Source organism: Aedes albopictus, chromosome 2 (assembly GCF_035046485.1).
Source record: "Aedes albopictus strain Foshan chromosome 2, AalbF5, whole genome shotgun sequence".
NCBI lineage: Eukaryota > Metazoa > Arthropoda > Insecta > Diptera > Culicidae > Aedes > Aedes albopictus.
The window spans coordinates 155198258-155212212 of NC_085137.1; positions in this window are offsets into that span (position 1 = coordinate 155198258).

Here is a 13955-nt window from a genome sequence, read left to right on the forward strand (position 1 = left end):
AAATATTTCAGTAGGCCATGAATTCCAAGAGAAATTGCGCATTTTTGAAAAATCTGAACTTGATTCCGTTGCCGTAGGCTTTTGGTAGTTGGTAGGTTTGGCGTTGGTAGGCTGATTTTGAAGAAGCTGTTACATAATTGCCACTTACCTTTAAATTTCCAAAGAACACAATTTTAGGGATCTTCGCATATTGGTTGATTGTGATAGGTTTTTCCACGCTTTTTTTTCATGCGCACGCATGCCAATTTTATATTTGCTTTCAAGGGCGTAGCCAGCTTTTCGACCAGGGGAAGGCGAGCACCCTTACACTGAAAACCAAATTGCAGTAACAAGGAGTTCAAATACTTCATCATTTAAAAAACAAATAAAAGTGAAGTATGAAATATGGGTGATTAACAGGAATAGTTCAATGGAAGAATCATATATGATTATAATTCTGAGGAATTCCTCAAGATATTGCTTCAGGAATTTCTTATTAAATGCCATCATGAATTTGAATTTATCCAGCAGTTTCTCCAGAATTTTTTTTAATATTTTTCCAGGTTATTTTAATGCAGTTATTCCAGCAGAAATTACCTTCGGAAAACTTGCAGTAGATTAGATTAGATTAGAATTTCACCATGCATCCTTTTGAGAATATCCCCAGTAATTCTTTACAAATATCATTCTTAATTCCACCAGAAATCCGTTTGAGAATCTCCAGAAAATACTTTAAAAATTTCTCCGGGAATTCTATCAAAAACTCTAATCAAACTAAGATTCCTTTCCTTGAGGAATAACCTAAGAAATTTTTGGAGAAATTTCTTCAAAAAATCCTTTAATGAATTCCTAAGGAATTACCGGAAAAAATTCTTTGAAAATTTCTAAAGGAACACCTTCGGAAGTTCCTGGAGGAATATCTTTGGAAGTGGCTAGAGGAATGCATTCGGAAATTTTTAAAGGAATCAATTAAAAAATAATTTCAGGAATTTATTTTGAAAATCCTTGAGGAATTCCACCGGAAATTCCTGGACAATTTCTTCAGAAATTTCTTGAGGAATTCCTTCATTTCTTAAGCTTCTTGAGAAATTCCATAAGACATTCCTTCGACAGTTCTTCTACGATTTCCTTTAGAAGATTCTTCGGGAATTCCTTGAGGAATTTCTTTAAAATAGATTTAGAATATTCCTTGAGGAACTCCTTCCTTGAAAAAATATTTCAGAAATTCCTAAAGAAATGCTTTTTGTGATTTTTTATTTCCTAGGGGAACTCATTCGGAAATTCTTTGAAGAATTCCTTTAAAAATGACTTGATAAGGAAAATTCGGAAATTGTTAAAGGAGTTCGTTTGGAAATTTTCTTGACATATGTCTGAAATGTCTTATGGAATACCTTCGGAAATTTCGTGAGAAATTGTTTGATAAGTTCGTTGAGAATTTGTTTTTTTTTTATATAAATATTTACGAAATTCCTCAAGGAATTCCAGCGAAAGATCCTTGAGAAGTTTCTTCGGATATTCCTCAAGAAATTCCTTCAAAAATGTATTGCGGAACTCCTACGAAATTTTGAGAAACTTCTTCAAACCTTCCTTCAAAAACACGTTTGGGGATTATGTGAGAAAATCCTAAGGACATTTTTTGAGGACAACCGTCAAAAATTTTTGGAGGAATTCATTCGGAAATTTTTGAAGGTATTTCAAGGCAAATCGATAAGAAATTTCTTTGGAGATTCGTAGAGGAATTCCTTCGAAATTTCAGGAAGAAATCCTTTGAAAATTCCAGGAGAAATTCCTTTGAAAATTCCTGGAGGAATTCCTACGGAAATTCCTGGACAAACTCCTCCGGAAACTCATGGAGGAATTCTTCGGGAAAATTCTGGAGGGATTCCCTCGGAAATTCTTGGAGGAATTCCTTCGAAAATTCGTGGAGGGTTTCCTTCGGGAATTCCTGGAGGAATTTTTTCGGAAATTCCTGGAGTAATTCCTTCGGAAATACCTGGAAAAATTCCTTCCTGAAATTTCTGGAGCAATTCCTTCGGAAATTAATGGAGGAATTCCTTCAGAAAATCCTTGAGCGATTCTTTCGCAAAAGTCCTGGAGGAATTCATTCTGAAATTTATGAAGGAACTCCTTCGGAAATTCGTGAAGGAATTTCTGGAGAAATTCTTTCGAAAATTCCTGGTGGAATTCCTTCGGATATTCATGAAAGAATTCCTTTGGAAATTCCGGCAGGAAATCCTTTGAAAATTCCAGGTGAAATTCCTTTGAAAATCCCTGGAGGAATTCCACCGGAAATTACTGCAGGAATTCCCTCGGAAATTCCAGGAGGAGTTCCTTCGAAAATTGCAGAAGGAACTTCTTTGAAAATTCTTGGAGGATCTCCTTCGGAAATTCCTGGAGAATTTCCTTCGGAAATTTCTGAAGTAATTCATCCGGAAATTCATGGAGGAATTTCTCAGGAAATTCCTGGAGGAATTTCTTTGAAAATTCCTGGAGGAATTTCTTTGAAAATTCGTGGAGGAATTTCTTCAGAAATTCGTGAATGATTTTTTTCAGAAAATTTCTGGAGCAATTCCTTCGGAAATTCATGGAGGAACTCCTTTGGAAAATGCTTTAGGATGTCCTTTGCAAAATTCCTGGAGGAATTCCTTCGGAAATTCGTGGAGGGATTCCGTCGGAAAATTTCTGGAGGAATTCCTTTGGAAATTCCTGGAGGTATTCCTCGGACATTCATGGAGGAATTCCTTGGGAAATTCCAGAGGAAAAATTCTTTAAAAATTCCAAGAGAAATTCCTTTGAAAATTCCTAGAAGAATTTCTTCGGAAATTCTTGGAGGAATTCCTTCGGAAATTCCTCGAGGAATTTCTTCGGAAATTCGTAGAGGAATTCCGTCGGAAAATTTCTGGAGGAATTCCTTCGGAAATTCATGGAGGCATTCCTTCGGAAAATCCTTTGGAAATTCCTTGGCAAAATTCCTGGTGGAATTACATCGGAAATTCATGGAGAAAATCCTTTGGAAATTTCCAAAGTAATTTCTCCAGGATTTTCCGACAGAATTTCTCTTGGAATTTCTGAAGGAATTCTTCCTGGAATTTCCAAAAAAAAATCCCTCAGGAATTTCCATAACAGTTTCTCCAGGAATTTCCGAAAGAATTTCCAAAGGAATCCCTTCAGGAATTTCCAATGGAATTCCTCCGGGATTTTTTTAAGAAACTTCTCCAAGAATTTCCGAAAGAATTCCTCCAGGAATTTCCGAAATAATTGATCCACGAATTTCAGAAGGAATGCATCCAAGAGATTCCGGAGGGATTTCTCCAGGAAATTCCGAAGAAATTCCCCTAAGAATTTCAGAAAGAATTCCTGCTGGAATTTCCAAAATTCCTCCATGAATCTTCAAACGAATTCGTCCAGCAATTTCCGAAGGAATTCCTCCCGGAATTTCCGAAAGAATTACTCCAGGAATTTTTGAAGGAATTCCTAAAGTAATTTGTAAAGGAATTCCTCCATCAATGATGCAAATGATCACCTCACTAGTGCTCATCACAACTCATCAACTGTATATTTATCGCGTGCGATTGAACTGTGCACTGATCAGCGATGACCAGCAGCAAAGAGGTGGCAAAACGAACATGATGTAAATCACAAACGATTTTGCACACATCTGACTGGGCCGTCACACGCTCGCCCGAACAGCCGAACCATACCGAATAGGTTGGTTTGCGAAGCTACGGCATGAACGCTCGACACGCACACAGAAGCAACATTCGCATGTACCGATACCATACTAATAAAGCTTCCAGCCAACGATGCTTCGCGATAAGCTGTCGAAAAGCATCGAAAGCGATGAAAAGAGATGCTTGGCTAGAACGCAACGGCTTAACGGCGAAAAGGAAGAGTCAACTATGCTGATCAGTGTTGACTCCGTTTGTGTGCTACTCGTATGGGAGGTTGATTGAATAAAGCGAGGATGGGTGAAAACGTATTCGTTGTCGAAACAAATCGCATCATTTCGCGAATGTTTTCATCAAATAGCAAGCTTGTCCTCCATAAATTTTCGAGGGAATTCCTCTTGGAATTAGACTTTAGATAGTAAGAGTATTTTCAATACTAACGATTGTTGTTTACTTGGGTGATCAATGTTACCCCAAATTAATTTCCCAAAAACGATACTAAAGAATTAAACATATTTCAAATTTTTGAAACAATGTTTTTAGTAGCTTAATACGTATTTAGCAGGCCAGTACTTGTTTTAAAAATATAAAACATGCAATATTTGTTAGTACAAAATAATCATTGAAATAATATTGAAAAAAATTCAATGTTACCCCGGTACTACGTTACGGTACTACGAATTTTTCAGTCAACTATGCTCATGCTTATCTGATTTTTTTCTGACTATTGATTACTCAGGATTTCCTTAAAAATATTTCAGTAGGCCATGAATTCCAAGAGAAATTGCGCATTTTTGAAAAATCTGAACCTGTTTCCGTTGCCGTAACGATATGGTAGGCTGATTTTTAAGATGCTGTTACATAATTGCCACGTACCTTTAAATTTCCAAAGAACACAATTTTAGGGATCTTCGCATATTGGTTGATTGTGATAGGTTTTTCTACGTTTTTTTTTTCATGCGCACGCATGCCAATTTTATATTTGCTTTCGTGGATTGATATTTTTTTGAACAATATTGCTTACAAAATAGTTGTCAATGAACGAAACAAGGCCAGGTCTTATTTTTTTGAAAAAAAAATCTTTTTCAAGCTCGATGCATACCTCTATAATATCTTCGTGATTACTTGCATTCACGAATAATAGTATACACTTTTTTGCTTCGAACAAGAACATGCAGCATTGGGCTTCCATAACGTTTGCTCCATCTGCTTCGGCAACACCTTTGCGAATTCTGACGCCCAGATTCTGTAACTCGGATGCAGCTGTTGACAATGTATTGAACGTTTTCTTTTTATGGTGCAGCTCAACAGGTTTCGCCAGGAAAATCGTGGTTTCATCGGCAGATACACCTGCGTGAAAAATCGATATATTACTTTTCATTTATTACTAATTGAATGTGATTTACCTGATACTATCCCACAAACGACCGGGTGGTCCTTCCGCACTCTTAAGCTTGGTCCTGAGAATTTCTGCCCGTGCGTTTCTGCCATATACTTTTGGGCGAAACTAGCAATAGAATACATTTTCCTGAAGCTTCGCTCGTTACTTGAAACAGATGAAAAAACGTCTGCTTTTTCATGATATTTCTCAACCTTGCGGGTGGTTACTATGTCAGGAATATTTCGTGAAATTATTCTTCCTTTTGATATTTGAGATAATACCAGTAATGATGTACCGGATGCAGAAATATCGTCATTTATCTAAAAACTCCAAAAATGCTAAATTAGTTACGGCTATGCTAAAACCGGCGGGTCTGTTATTCTGTATGTAAAAAGTTTGAAGTTCAGAACATATTTTTGGTTTAACGATACAAACAGGGTGAAGAAGAATGCCGAAACCTTAAGAAGTTAGTTGTTTAACTATTAGAAGAACTAGTATATTAGTAAACCAATTTATAAGAAATAGGAGTTAATACCTGGTATTCAAGTTTTTTACGCAAGACAGCATCCGCTTCATCAGATTTTGAAGGAATAGCAGAAACTTCCGGACAATAGTCTACTTCCTTGAGAACCGCTCTTGTGCAACCTTTCTGAAATCCTTTCTGTTTTAACATACTGGTTAACACACGCTTCGAATCGCGTTTCTCCACATATTTCAAATAAGCTGGTGGGTGTTTTGCTCGTCCCGTAAACGGGGCAATGGCATCTTTGGCCCACCCGTACCCTTCATTATATTGAAGAATGGCAATCAGAACTCTTAGCGAATATGAACCTCTGCTGCAAATGTTGAGCCTTTTTCCCATGATGAACTTGACGATTACCGACATGAAATTCTCGGCAACGTTGGTTGATTCCCCAAGCCTTAATCTGTCCGCTTCTGCCGCCACGGACTCTAATACATTGTGAACAGCACTATAAACGTTCTCGTCCGATTTCAGAAGTTCAAGGGCCTCTGGGCTATTTTGTTTGTCGCAAAAATAGTCACGACAATCATCATGGCAACCAAACACATGATTGAGGCTGTTTTGGATGTCATGTCTCAAACCATCGACATCGTCTCCACCTTCCTGAGCACAATGAAGGATTGCGGCATGTACCCCGGCACATAAACGTTCAATGCTGTCTCGCAATGCTGTACGGGCGAGGTCGCTTTGGTTTTTCCCTGCAATCTATGGAAAATATTGCACTACATACAACGTAATTATAATAACTGAAGAAATATTGTCAATCGCGTTACTTTCAGTTTTACTAGTTTTTATTGCCACTACACTAGTTTTTATTGTCATCGCGCTCTGGTTATCAAACTCATTTTTATTAAGTGTTAGACATTCGTTTAGCCGAGCCGTATTTTTTCAATTTTTCTCACAGCCTTAATAGTTTATTAGCCTTTTTCGGTAATAAGTAAGTTTTCTTGATAGTTTACACATAAGGCCGGAACAAATCTCATATTCGTCTATAGAGACGAACCAGCCAAGGACTGAAAGTCTCTTTAATAAAGACAAATCAATCAATCAATCATATTCGTCTTTTATCACAGTACCCTACGACCCTACGACTCCTCGAAGGGGGGTGGAGGCAATTAAAAAAATATGTTTTGTGAGAAAATATCCGAACAATTAGGCAAAATCACCAAACTCATCGGATTTTTTGAGGATTTTTCTGAAAACCCCAGATTTTGTCTAAAAAAATTTCAATTTCTTTCAAACTTATTTTCGTCCCCCCTCAAAATGATAACATGTGGCCAAAATTTTGCAAGGGAGGGGGGTGACATTATTTATATCTAAATTATATTGAAATATATTGAAAATGCTACTAAACTGAGTTTCTCATCTTTCACGTCTCTCTTGAAGTACTCTATAGAGAAATAATGATTTCCGTTTGTAATTGTACCGAAATCATGAGTTTAAGAAAAATGAGGTCACAAACCTGCTGTTTTGATGAAAAACGATGATATCTTTTGGATAAATCATCGCATCAATCATACGTCTATTTTAAGCTGCCATTATCGTATAGACTTCATTGTCTAAAGGAAATAAAATTCATTTAATTGTTAATATATCTAAAATTGGAGCCCAAGGTATTTGAAAAATTAGCAAAAGAACACTTGCATTGACATAAGACTTTCGTTTCTAATAAATCATGTCTAAGACAAAATTATCTTTAACCCTATCGGGACGGATGGGTCATATGTTCCCCGCTGAAGTGTTCTATGGCAGCGAAGTGGGTAAAAAATTACTCGTCTTGAAGGGGTTAAAATAAGTCTCATTATGATCCATTCAAACAGAAAAAATAACAAAATGCCTTCTGGTTTACTATTTCATCTATTTTTGCATGATCGTCTTTTGAATACGGTAAAATCATCTCGACTTTTCTTCAAGTTCTTTCACTAACCATTAATAAATTCCATTAAATATCACATGTAATAAACCTTGATATTATAGAGGCATAAATATAAATCATTATTCATAATTGATATGATTTATTACAGGCTTATTCATGGTTATTTTTACATTTACCTGATAAAAACCGTAATAGTACATTAGTTTTAGTCATTTTAAGCCATATTTTAATGTACGACCAAATATAATTTAATACCAAATTTTAAAAACAACTAATATAACTTACATTGATGTGGTTACGGCATGTATTCTGCTTCAAAAGTTTTATTTTCATCATTTCCTCATGTTTTATAATATTTCTGAGAACTCCACAAAAAATTGAAAATAATACACGTTATGCCCATGTGGCGCCAAAATAAACAAAAAAAATATCGCACTGATGCTTTACAAACTAACAACTGTGTGGTAATTTATCCAAGAATACCGACAAAATTTCCAAACTTCATAAAACACTATTTTTTAATCATCTCGGCTAAACGAATGGCTAGGCCAAAAATGACAATTTAATTATTTCTACCTTCGTTTTTATCTTTAGTAACAAATTCTAATTGAATTACTCTGTACAATAACTTTTCACTATTACATAGTTGTCTTGTGATGTTGCTATAGACAATTTACCTTTTTAATATGAAAAACTTACCGTGTGAAGATGCTTTTTCATGTTTTTGACGGTATGGTTTTTACAATTGGCCTTCTCCAACTCTTCGCCGTAAAAACATTTATTTTTAAGTTGATCAAAAACGGAAGAATCGCCATCTCCGACAACAACACGTGCTTTCAGCCCTTGTCTTGCAATTTCATCGAAACCCTCGATAAGAATAGCTGGTTCAATAGCACCAGCAGATCCATCAAAGTTTTTGAAGCATTTGTGTTCCTCTTCTTTCCCATTCTTCTTATCAATGTAACATTTAATACAAAATGTATTTTTCGTATCTCCGTAAATGATTTTTTTTGTTTTGCCTCCAATCATAACCGCGGCACCAGATTTGGAAGCATATCTGGAAAGAATGAATCATATAAATAAGCTAAACACACTATAAATAAAAATCAACAGTACTTTCCGCCATATGATCTCATGGGCCAGCTACCATCCAAATAAATTTTGGTACATGCAGTGCCATTTTCGTCAAACTCGTCCGCTAGCATTTTTTCGTTCTCTACTGCTTTTTCCATGCTTGACTCTGCCATCTTCTTGGCAGAGTCAAACATATCGTGTTCTGTTTTAATAAAACTGTTAAAGCACATGAAAGGACTGCCCATCAGTGAGAAAAACACTTCTACGTGGGCATGCGTTTCCCCGCTTGAAATGGTCGACCACACAATTAATTTGCGGAGACTTCCAGGGCTGGCCGGATTCTCCGTTTTGCCTTTGAATACATTTTTGCATGTTGTGCATTGCAAAAAAATTGTTGATACCATGCACGAAAATTTTTCGTCAATCAGTGTAAAGTTTGGGTTCTCGCAGTTGTTTTTGTGGTCATTGGCTAAGGCCAGCACCCAACGCAGAAGGTAATCCAGATCGATCATCCTGCTTCCTTCAATCGGCACCCAGCTTTCGTCTTCCTGAATCAAATTGTGGCAGTTTGTAGCTTTATCCGTTGATAATCTGTAAGAGTGTTATGCAATATGCACACGATGGTTGAGTTTTAGAAAATATGCGGTATATTTGGAATGGATGGATGAGTTCATCCGGGCTGCAAAACGGTGAGTCGATAAGGAGAGCATCCAATATAGCTCTGGTCCTCACAAGTTCCTACCTCATGCTTCCACGGGTCAAGCGATGACAAAGACCGCCAGCTAAGAGTTGTGTGCTTAGCTGGTAGTGCAGCCTGGGCACTGTTGTCCTTCTGACTTCAGCTAGATTGAGGAGGTACGATCCGAGTGTCTGTTCACCAAGGAGGTGCGGCTCAAACAGCGTCTGTTCTGGCATCCAGCGGCTGAGTAAGAAACGCTGCACCACGCCCAGCTAGATCCAAGGTGGTAGCCCCATCAGCGTGGTCGTCCCAGTGTTGGTTGGGACGTTAAACAGAACTGGCACGATGGCCCTCCGGCGAGACAGGAGTGTTGGCGTAGGCCCAATAAGCCACCCGTAAAAAAACCCATTGCGAATAACATAGGAGAAAATACGACTCGATACAATCGGCAAAGACCCACGCGACGAAATAAGGACTACGATTGGAAACTTGGAACATGGAATTGCAAGTCACTAGGTTTCGCAGGATGTGACAGGATAATCTACGACGAACTTCATCCCCGCAACTTCGACATCGTGGCGTTGCAGGAACTTTGTTGGACTGGACAGAAAGTGTGGAAAAGCGGGCATCGAGCGGCTACCTTCTACCAAAGCTGTGGCACCACCAATGAACTGGGAACAGGATTTATAGTGTTGGGCAAGATGCGACAACGTGTGATCGGGTGGCAGCCGATCAACGCAAGGATGTGCATGTTGAGAGTTAAGGGCCGTTTCTTCAACTACAGCATCATCAACGTCCACTGCCCACACGAAGGGAGACCCGATGACGAGAAAGAAGCGTTCTACGCGCAGTTAGAGCAAACATACGATGGTTGCTCGCCGCGTGACGTGAAAATCGTTGTCGGCGACATGAACGCGCAGGTAGGAAGGGAGGAAATGTACAGACCGGTAATCGGGCGAAACAGCCTGCACGCCGTATCGAATGATAACGGCCAGCGATGCGTAAACTTTGCAGCCTCCCGTGGTATGGTAGTCCGAAGCACCTTCTTCCCCCGCAAAGATATCCACAAAGCCACCTGGAGATCACCCGACCAACAAACAGAAAACCAAATCGACCACGTTCTGATCGACGGTAAATTCTTCTCGGATATAACCAATGTCCGCACATACCGCAGTGCGAATATAGATTCGGATCACTACTTAGTCGCTGTATGCATGCGCTCAAAACTTTCGACAGTTATCACCACGCGTCGAAGTCGAACGCCGCGACTCAACATCGAGCAGCTGCGTAACGTAGAAGTGGCTCAAGACTACGCGCAGCAGTTAGCAGTGGCCCTACCAACGGAAGAGCAGCTTGGCGCAGCTACACTTGAAGATGGCTGGAGGGACATCCGATCCGCCATAGGTAGTACCTCGGCTACAGCACTAGGCTTCGCGACTCCGAATCACAGAAACGACTGGTACGACGGCGAATGTGAACAGTTGAAAAACGAGAAGAATACAGCATGGGCGAGAATGCTGCAACACCGTACGAGAGCGAATGAGGCACGTTACAAACAGGCGCGGAACAGGCAGAACTCAGTCTTCCGGATGAAGAAGCGCCAGCAGGAAGAACGAGATCGCGAAGCGATGGAAGAGCTGTACCGCGCTAAGGACACACGAAAGTTCTACGAGAAGCTGAACCGCTCGCGCAGAGGCTTTGTGCCACAAGCCGACATGTGCCGAGATAATCACGGGAATATTCTCACGAGCGAGCGTGAGGTGATCGAGAGGTGGCGGCAGCATTACGATGAGCACCTCAGTGGCGACATTGCAAGTACCGGAGGTGGCGTGGTAACAGATCTAGGAGTATGTGCACAGGACGAAAGACTTCCGGCCCCTGACCTTCAAGAGATTGAGGAGGAGGTTGGCCGGTTGAAAAACAACAAAGCCGCTGGAGCAGATCAACTACCAAGCGAGCTTCTAAAATACGGTGGAGAAGCACTGGTGAGAGCACTACACTGGGTCATTACCAAGATTTGGGAGGAGGAAGTATTACCGGAGGAATGGATGGAAGGTATCGTGTGTCCCATCTACAAAAAGGGCGACAAGTTGGATTGCGGGAACTACCGCGCGATCACACTACTGAGCGCTGCCTACAAGATACTCTCTCAAATTTTATGCCGCCGTCTATCACCGATTGCAAGAGAGTTCGTGGGGCAATATCAGGCTGGATTTATGGGTGAACGCGCTACAACGGACCAGATGTTCGCCATCCGCCAGGTGTTGCAGAAATGCCGCGAATACAACGTGCCCACACATCACTTGTTCATCGATTTCAAAGCGGCGTATGATACAATCGATCGAGAACAGCTATGGCAGATTATGCACGAATACGGATTCCCGGATAAACTGATACGGTTGATCAAGGCGACGATGGATCGAGTGATGTGCGTAGTTCGAGTATCAGGGACACTCTCGAGTCCCTTCGAATCTCGCAGAGGGTTACGGCAAGGTGATGGTCTTTCGTGCTTGCTGTTCAACATTGCTTTGGAGGGTGTAATAAGAAGAGCGGGGATAAACACGAGTGGGACGATTTTCACGAAGTCCGTTCAGCTGCTTGGTTTCGCCGATGATATTGATATTATTGCTCGTAAATTTGAGACGATGGCGGAAACGTACATCCGACTAAAGAGTGAAGCCAGGCGAATCGGATTAGTCATTAATGTGTCGAAGACAAAGTACATGATGGCAAAGGGCTCCAGGGAGGAATCACCGCGCCCGCCACCCCGAATTCATATCGACGGTGATGAAATCGAGGCGGTTGAAGAATTCGTGTACTTGGGCTCACTGGTGACCGACGACAACGACACCAGCAGAGAAATTCAGAGGCGCATTGTGGCAGGAAATCGTGCCTACTTTGGACTCCGCAGAACTCTACGATCGAATAAAGTTCGCCGTAACACGAAGTTAACCATCTACAAAACGTTGATTAGACCGGTCGTCCTCTATGGGCACGAAACATGGACCCTACGTGCAGAGGACCAACGCGCCCTTGGAGTTTTCGAACGGAAGGTGTTGCGTACCATCTACGGCGGAGTGCAGATGGAAGACGGGACTTGGAGAAGGCGAATGAACCACGAGCTGCATCAGCTGCTGAGAGAACCAACCATCGTCCATACCGCGAAAATCGGGAGGCTACGGTGGGCGGGTCACGTCATCAGGATGTCGGATAGCAACCCGACTAAAATGGTTCTCGAGAGTCATCCGACCGGTACAAGAAGACGTGGAGCGCAGCGAGCTAGGTGGGTCGACCAAGTGGAGGACGATCTGCGGACCCTACGCAGAGTGCGGAACTGGAGACAAACAGCCATGGACCGAGTGGAATGGAGGCGGCTACTATGTACAGCAGAGGCCACCCCGGCCTTAGCCTGACCGGTAAGGTAAGTAAGGATGAGTTCATCCACCAGTTTATTGGTGTTGGGCCATTAGGCCGAAGTACGGTAGGCCGAAGAACGTTAAGCCGAAGTTTATTAGGCCGAAATACATTAGACCGAATTGAACAAAAGGCCTCACGATTGTCAGACCAAATTCATGCTGAAACATTTTGAAAGCAGAATGAACTTTAAACTGAATTAACCACTTTAAACGACTAAATAAGGTAGTAACTACTGGTTCCGTAAGAAGGAGAAATCTCTAATAGAAAAGTTAGTTGTTTTAACATCAATATACTCTGTAAGAGTCAACTCGAACTAACTTAAACTAACTCAAAAGAATATCCTAATACATATCCTAATATGAAATAAAGGAAATACCTCTTAAATTTGAAAATTTGGGCGCCAGTAACAGCCTAATATAAAAGAAGGAAAAACATCTGAGAGAAGAGTTATTATTTTGATCGCTAAAAAAGCTCTGTAACACTACTCGAGAGAATTGCGTATTTTTAAAAGAAGGAAATATCACTGATAGGAGAGCTAGCAGTATGTCCGCCAATAAACTCTGTAATAGAACAACTCGAAAAAGTATACTTTTTTATTCGAGGAAATTCATAAATTCTACACAAAAAAAAGTCATCACAAGACGGCAAGAACGTATATTTATTGAATAATCTAGGTTGTCCAAATTACTCTGGAATCCAGGTCTTCGAGAACTGCATGCTCTACCATAATTTCTATCTATGTACTCTATGTATGCGATTCTTATCCGTTGGTACCCATACTGGCTCGTTATATTACGAGTAGGTCTTTGCTGTGCTAGTTAGACAACATGTGATGCCCTAAGGACTCCAGAACATTTTGACGTTGCTGTCACAACAGTATGATCAATTATGATACTCCAGCAAATATTCGTCGCGAAATATTTGCATTGTTATTCATTCGACCTCGATACATATTTATACAGCGGCTGGTAGACATTACAGATTTTCGGAAGTTCTATGGAAAACATATAAGGAATTTCTAAGAAAAATCTCGGTAGAATTACTGGAGGAATCCTTGAAGATATTCTTGGAGAAATCTTGGAATGTATGGAAAATCCTTGGAGGATTCTTTACAGAAATTTCTGGGAGAATGTTTGTATGAATTCCTGGAAATGGATAGATGGATTCTTGGAGGAATTTTCTGGAGGAACCCTTTTAGGAATTGCTGAATAAATCGTTAAATAAATACCTTGAGAGATATTATGAGGAATTCTTTGAGAAATTTCGGGAGGGATTCATGAAATATTCCTCTGAGGAATTTCTAGAAGAATACTTGGAGAAATTTCTAGTTGAATCCAAGCGGGTACTTGTTAGAGAGT